At 32.6% G+C, this 8,193-nt stretch overlaps 1 non-coding gene across 1 annotated transcript; it reads left to right on the top strand.

The window, feature by feature from the left end:
* The first annotated feature begins 4,233 nt into the window (after positions 1-4,233).
* LOC124521447 (U6 spliceosomal RNA) lies at positions 4,234-4,337 on the top strand. Its single transcript, XR_006964531.1, has one exon. It is a non-coding gene; the product is annotated as a U6 spliceosomal RNA (small nuclear RNA).
* Positions 4,338-8,193: the final 3,856 nt, after the last annotated feature.

Here is an 8,193-nt window from a genome sequence, read left to right as displayed (position 1 = left end):
ACAGTGGTGAGACTGGACATCCCTGTCATGCTTCTGACCTTACGGAAAAAGCTTTCAGTTTTTACCCATTGAGGATGATATTAGCTGTGGATCTTTTATATATGGCCTTTTTGACGCTGAATTGTGTTCCTTCTATCCCTACTTTCTTGAGGGTTTTTACCAAAAAAGGATGTTGTATTTTGTTAAATGCTTGTTCTGCATCTATTGAGGGAATCATGGTTCGTATCCTTTCTTTTATTAATGTAGTGTATCACATTGAACTGAATTGTAGTGTATCATATTGAACTACTCCTGCAGCCCAGGGGTAAACTCCACTTGATTGTGGTGAATAATTCTTTTTAATGTCCTGTTGGATTTGATTTGCTAGTATCTTGTTGGAAATTTTTGCATCCATGTTCATCAGGGATATAGGTCTATAATTTTAAGTGGACTTTTTGTCTGATTTTGGAATCAAGGTCATGCTGCCTCATAGAATGATTTTGGAAGTTTTCCTTCCATTTCTATACTGGGATTCTTAGCTTCATCAATCAGACAACGAAAGAAATATAAGTCATCCAAATTGGCAAGGAAGAAGTCAAACTTTCACTCTTAGCAGATGACATGGTACTCTATGTGGGAAAACCCAAAAGACTCCACTAAAAATGTTAGAACTGATACATAAATTCAGCAAAGTCACAGGGTATAAAATCAATGTACAGAAATTTGTTGCATATCTATACACCAATAATGAAGCAGCAGAAAGAGATATCGAGGAATTCATCCCATTGACAATTGCACAAAAACCCGTAAGGTACCTAGGGATAACCAAGAAAGGGGTAAAACAACTATAATCTGAAAACTATAGAACACTTAAAAAAGAAATTGAACAAATGGAAAACAAAACAAAACAAAACAAAACGTTCCATGCTCATGGATTGAAAGAACAAATATTGTTAAAAATTCTATGCTACCCCAAACAGTCTACACATTCAATGCAAACTCTATTAAAATACCACCAGCATTTTTCACAGAAATAGAATAAACTATCTACAATTTGTATGGAACCAGATAAGACCCTGAATAGCCAAAGTAATGTTGAAAAAGCAAAGCAAAGCTGGAGGCATCAAAATTCCAGATTTTAAGCTGTATTATAAAGTGGTAATCAGCAAGCCAGTGTGGTACTGGCACAAAAACAGACACATAGATCAATGGAATAAAATAGAGAACCTAGAAATGGACCCATAACTACATGATCAACTAATCTTCAGCAAAACAGAAAGAACAGCCAATATAAAAAACACAGTCTCTTCAGCAAATGGCATTGCAAAAACTGATAGTGACATGCAAAGGAATGAAACTGGCCCCATTCTTACATTACACACAAAAATAAATTCAAAATTGATAAAAGACCTAAATGTAAGACAAGGAACAATCAAAAACGTAAAGGAGAACACAGGCAGCAAACTCTTTGGCCTCGGCTGTAGCAACTTCTTACTAGACATCTCCAGAAGCAAGGGAAACAAAATAAAAAAATGGGCTTTTAGAACTTCATTAACTAAAAAGGAAACAAACAATAACAACAACAACAAAAACACATCTGCACAGCAAAAGGAACAATCAGCAAAACTAAAAGCCAACCTACATAATAGAAGAAGATATTTGCAAATGACATGTCAAATAAAGGGCTAGTACCCAAAATCTATAAAGAACTTATCAAACTCAATACCCAAAAAATAAATAATCCAGTGAAGAAATGGGCAGAAGACATGAACAGACGCTTCTCCAAATAAGACAAACAAATGGCTAAAAGACACATGAAAAGACACATGAAAAGATGAAGTGATGCTCAACATCATTCATCATCAGGGAAATACAAATCAAAACCATGATTGAGATATCAGCTCACACCAGTTAAAATGGCCAAAATAAACAACACAGGAAACAATATGTGTTGACAAGGATGAAGAGAAAGGGGAACCCTCTTACACGGTTGGTGGGAATGTAAATTGGTACATCCACTCTCGAAAACAGTATGGAGTTTCCTCAGAAAGTTAGAGATAAAACTACCCTATTACCCAGCAATTGCACTACTAGGTATTTATCCAACAATACAATAATACTTATTTGAAGGAGCACATGGACCTCAATATTTATAGCAGCACTATCAACAATAGCCAAATTATGAAAAGAGCCCAAATGTCCATTGACTGATGACTGGATAAAGAAGAAGTGGTATATTTATATATAATGGAATATTACTCAATCATCAAAAATAATGGCATTTTGCCATTTGCAACAAAGTGGATGAAACTGGAGTGTATTATGCTAAGCGAAATAAGTCAGTCAGAGAAGGAAAATGCTGTATGACTTCACTCATATGTGGAATTTAAGAAACAAACCAGATGAACATAGGGGAAGGGAAAGAAAAATAAAATTAGAAAACAAAAACAAAAACAGAGAGAGAGACAAACAATAAGAGATTCTTAACTATAGAGAACAAACTGAGTGTTGTTGGAGGGGAGGTGGGTGGGGAGATGAGCAAGGTGGATGATGGGCATTAAGGAGGGCACTTGTGATGAGCACCAGGTATTATATGTGAATGATGAATATCTGGGTTCTATTCCTGAAACGAATACTACACTATAAGTTAAGTTACTTTAAACAAATTTAAGAAAACATTACTCTTGGAGAAATTTAGATATCTTTTCGGTATATTGATAAGTAGCTGACTGTTGAAAGAGAATTATCCATGGGTCTCTTAAGTTTCTGTATAACTTCAGAGTAAGAAACCTAGACCATTTAATTCTAGACAATCTTTTCAAAGATGCAGGTTTTTTGTTTGTTTGTTTGTTTGTTTTAGCATTTGATTTCTTATTCCAAGATTCAACATAATTCCCTTGCTTCTTTGGACCCTCAATCATTTAATGTCCCTCTAAATAATATCTTTGTTTTATCATCTTAATAAAACTATAATATGTGAAACACTCTTATGCATTTCCACAGGAATTACAAAAATAGCCACTATAGTAGTTTTTAAAATGCAATTTTTAAATTCATTTTTATATACACAAAATCTTTTTAAAAGTATTTATAATCTCAAAAACTTGTTATTGCTTTATAACTGAAGCAATATTATAGACTTGAGGGGAAGAAGAGTTAATAGTATAATTTGAAACTTCCATGAAAATAACAAATAAAACATAATTGCAATCTTCTGCATGATTAATAGGCTAGAATTACATCTTTAATTTCATCATGCAGTATGTTAACTATGGTCTTTTGGTTAAATAAATTTAATTTCCTAGGAGATCAAGCTACTACTACATGAATGCAGTTTCTGAATACCTCATATTATTATTTTTAATTTAATATCTACTGAATTTGATTAATGGTTTACTTTGATTAATTTTATTTTCAAAAGACCCTAGCTGAAAAACTTCATTTTATTAAATATCATTGCTTGAACAGAACAAGGTAGTGATGAGTTTCTATCTTAAAGGTGTTTTGATATATACATTACAAAAGTAAAAATATAATTTGATGTGTTTCATATTATTGCCCATAATCTTAGGAATTTTTTCTAAAATTAGGATAATATGAAATAGATTCTAAACTAAAAGAAAAAAAAAGATCTGAAAATATGGTATACATAGATATTTCAACCAAAGACATAAAGTACAATTCTGAGGAAAATTTTGACAGAAGTTAGAGGACTCAAAATGTTAAAGCTAATTCAATCTATTTCAATCCACCTTTAGTAAAATCCTGGCAGAGGGGATCTATTTATCTATATAAGCATTATGTCACTTTTGGAAAAGCTACTGTTAAACTAGTTGTATTTCTGAGTCATAGTCAACTTCTCCACAATTCTCTGTATATTTCAACACATTTTGAAACAAAGTGGAAACTAATAAAACATTATATAAATAGTGTCAAAATTAGTAGTAATCACAAAACTACTATGTGATTATTTGTGTAAATATACATATACATACATACTAGACATATGCCTATTATGTTTATATGTATAATACATACATTCACACTTTCATATGGTTGCCAAATAAAAATTTTCATTAGTGCATCCTCATTGCTACTGCAGTGAACGAAAGACAAAAACTCTTGCACTGATTAAGCTTATATTTAATTATATAGACAAGCAACAAAGTATTCCCAGAACCAAAGGAATGATCAAAAATATAATTATGATTAGCTCCAATTAACAGCTATAAATCATGGAATTACAATGACTTTGTTCTTGCTTTGACAGCACATATACCAAAATTGAAATGATACAGAGAAAATAAGCATGGCCCAATGCAAGGCTGAGAAGCAAATTCATGTTGTTCCATATTAAGAAAAAAAGAAAATGGTAGCTATATGTGGGGATAGATATTTTCATTAGCTTGATTGTGCCAATTATTTTTCAATGCATATGTATATCAAAACAAGTTGCACACCTGAAATATATACAGTCTTTGTTTGTCAATTATACCTCAACAAAGATGAGAAAAAATATTTTACTTATGTGGCTACCACTATTCATTCTGCCATGACAAGATGGCGTACTAACATTTATATCGTTCCATTTACTATGCTCCTTTACATATGTCATCAGGCTCATATTCTCAACAACCTGATTAGGTATATATTGTTATTGCCATTTTATTGATAAGAAAAGAAAGGCTCAGAGCTTATCAATGTCTGATATCTATAAGAAAGTAATGGGAATAGCAGTAAATATAAAGAAAGAGCAATGTCTGTATGTAAGACAATTAGTTCAAAAGGCATGTTGTATTTGGATATGTTAGGTGCTAAAAATATAAATATAGATATGATTTTAAGACCTATGTTCTAGATATATATGGAAACAATAATTATGACATAACATAATATATGGTAAGTTATACATTGTTGAAGGTAAATGGAAATGACTCATTACCAAATCCTAAAATATACTTAAAAACCTTTTTTAATGTTTATTTATTTTTAAGAGATACAGATGCGGGGTGGGGAAGGGCAGAGAGAAAGGGAGACACAAAATCTGAAGCAGGCTCCAGGCTCTGTGAGGTCAACAGAGAGCCTGACAGGGGGCTTGAGCCCATGAACTGTGAAATCATGACCTGAGCTGAAGTCAAGTGCCCCTAACTTAAAATAAAGTCTAAAAAATAATGATGACATTAGTTATTTTAACTTTGGTAACTGTACATACTTACTTTTTTTTTTTTTTTACGTTTATTTATTTTTGAGACAGAGAAAGACAGAGCATGAACGGGGGAGGGTCAGAGAAAGAGGGAGACACAGAATCTGAAACAGGCTCCAGGCTCTGAACTGTCAGCACAGAGCCTGACGCCGGGCTCGAACTCACAGAGGGCAAGATCATGACCTGAGCCGAAGTTGGACGCTTAACCGACTGAGCCACCCAGGCACCCCATTTTTTTTGTTTTTTTTTTTTTTAATTTGAGAGACAGAGACAGAAGGAGAAAGAGAGAGAAAGAGTGCTCAGAGGAGAGGGGCAGAGGGAGAGAGAAAGAATCCTAAGCAGGATTCATGCTCCGCGTGGAGCCCGTCGTGGGTTTTCTTCCCATGATCCTGGAATCATGACCTGAGCTGAAATCTAGAGACGAACACTCAACCAACTGAGGCTCCCCAGTAACTGTACATAGATAATTATATATAATATATATTATATATATACATATATATAATATATATATAATTAGATATAGATTAGAGTAGATAAATTATATATATATAATTAGATTATATATATATATATATAATTAGATTATATATATATATATATATAATTAGATATAGACCAACCATCAGAGCGCTAGAGAAAGAAAAGAGGTAAGAAAAGAGAAAGAGAAAGAGAGGGAAAATACATTACTACTTCTTAACTCAAGTTATTACAAATGATTAAATTTAATAAAGACTAAAACCTTTTACAAAATAATGAAATAAAAAATAATTCAGCTTATTTTTTTCTGAAATTGGGGGTGGTAACTTAATCTTCTGTAGTAATTACAAAGAGGAGAAGAGCCACAATTCTTACCAAAATTTGATGGATAGTTGCCAAGTACGCTGGCATCTGGTTTACATTGTCTTCCTTTTTGCTTTTGTTTTTTACAGTCTTTTAATATCTTTATACTGATAGCTCTTTCAATGATCAATAATTAGAATAACAGGAATAAATCACCAAACACTTGAGTAGCTGACAACATGAAATAGAAATACACACTACAATGAAATAACTAGCATTGGAAAAAATAAAATTATAAAAATTCATTCAAATGATAGAATAGATATAATTAATATCAAGAGAGAAAGATGATAAAACATTTTGACTACTTAAAATAACAAGAGTCTAGAGAAAAAAATTGCTTTTGAGAAAATGCAATTGATTAATATAACTTCCAAGTTGAAAAAAGGAATTGTCTGTGTATTAGTAAACTGGACAAAGTGAGAATATCTAGATGCAAACATAAAAAGATACAAATAGATATAATAGATATTTAGATAGATAACAGATAGATAGCAAAGAGATAGATGGGAATTGGGAGAGGACATTCAGTTATGTGAAAGATAGACATAGAAAGAAAACACTCACAGACTTGGGGTTGTAAAAGTCAGAAGCACTGGATTTATCTTAAGAACTTAGAAAAAGCAGGGGCGCCTAGGTGACTCAATCGGTTAAGCATCCGACTTCAGCTCAGGTCATGATCTCACACTCCGTGAGCCCAAGCCCAGTGTTGGGCTCTGTGCTGACAGCTCAGAGCCTGGAGCCTGCTTCAGATTCTGTGTCTCCCTCTCTCTCTGCCCCTCCCCTGCTCATGCTCTGTCTCTCTCTGTCTCAAAAATAAATAATAATAAAAAAATTAAAAAAAGAACTTAGAAAAAGCAACAAAAATTAGGGAAAAAATGGCACATATGTGCACAGTGATTAGGAGCATATCCCCAAAAGAAAGTCCAGAAATCAAGCCCAGAGGTGGTTAGTTCTTTGAAAAGATCAATAAAATTGACAAACTTTCGAGATGGATGTCACCTAAACTTTTGTAATTATTTCCAATATACACATCTATCAATTCATTATGTTTTATATCTTAAACAAATGCAATGTTATGTAACAAGGAAATCTCAACAAAACTGGACACAAGAAATAAAATTGAGAAAACACTGGAAAAATTGTTTTAAAAAATAAGAGAAGGAAAAAATACCAAAAATCAGGACTAAAAATGAGTAGTAATTACACACCAGGTGCCAGCAATCCTTTTTTTCCTTTTTTAAAGGATCAGATGGTAAATATTTTAGGCTTCTTGTTGTCACAACTCAACCTCTTGCTCTAACTACTCAAACTGTTTCTGCTGTTGTGGCATAAAAATAGTTATAGACAATATGTAAATGATTGACCATGGCTATGTTCCAGAATGCTTTATTCATAAAAACTGGCTGACTCACAGGCCACAATATGCTGACTGCAGTTTTTTTTTAAGAGAATTCAAGAGTAATTAATATTGCATGTCAACTATACTCAAAGAGCAAAATTTTTTAAAAATTTAAAAAATAAAATGAATAGGTTTATTTTTAAGAAATATATAATTCAAGAAACTTATAAACTACTTTTGTGGATAATACATATACTAAAAGATAAATCGGGATATATTAAAACTTTTAGCTCAATAAATTTGAAATGTACATAAAATACACAATTGTCTAGAACATGTATTTTTCCAAAAGTAACCTAAAGTTAAATAGAAAAGCAGAATTGTCTATAGCAAATCCATTCATCTCATAAAGATCATTTCCAACCTTGATGGCTTTACTGGTAGATTGTTCTAAACATGAGACAATAATTCCAATATTACATATAATTTTTTGAGCATAAAGCAGGAGGGAATGTATTCCAATTCTCTTTATTTATTTATTTAATTTATTTTTTAAGACAGAGAGCAGTCAGGGAGGGGCAGAGGGAGACTGGGAGACAGAATCCAAAGCAGGCTTCACACTGTCAGTGCAGAACCCAATGCAAGGCTCAAACTCACCAACTGTGAGATCATGACCGGAGCCAAAATCAAGCATCAGACACTCAACCAACTGAGCCAGCCAGGCACCCCATTCTAATTCTTTTTATGAAGCTACACTAACCTTGATATCAAAACTTTCCAGGCTGGTAAAAGAAAATTAAAGTCAATCTAATTTGTTTTTTAAAAA

This window comes from Lynx rufus, unplaced genomic scaffold (assembly GCF_022079265.1).
Source record: "Lynx rufus isolate CCGP_SWC_20201006 ecotype Redwood Valley unplaced genomic scaffold, mLynRuf1.p SCAF_3, whole genome shotgun sequence".
Classification (NCBI taxonomy): Eukaryota; Metazoa; Chordata; class Mammalia; order Carnivora; family Felidae; genus Lynx; species Lynx rufus.
This window is presented reverse-complemented; position numbering and strand designations above follow the sequence as displayed.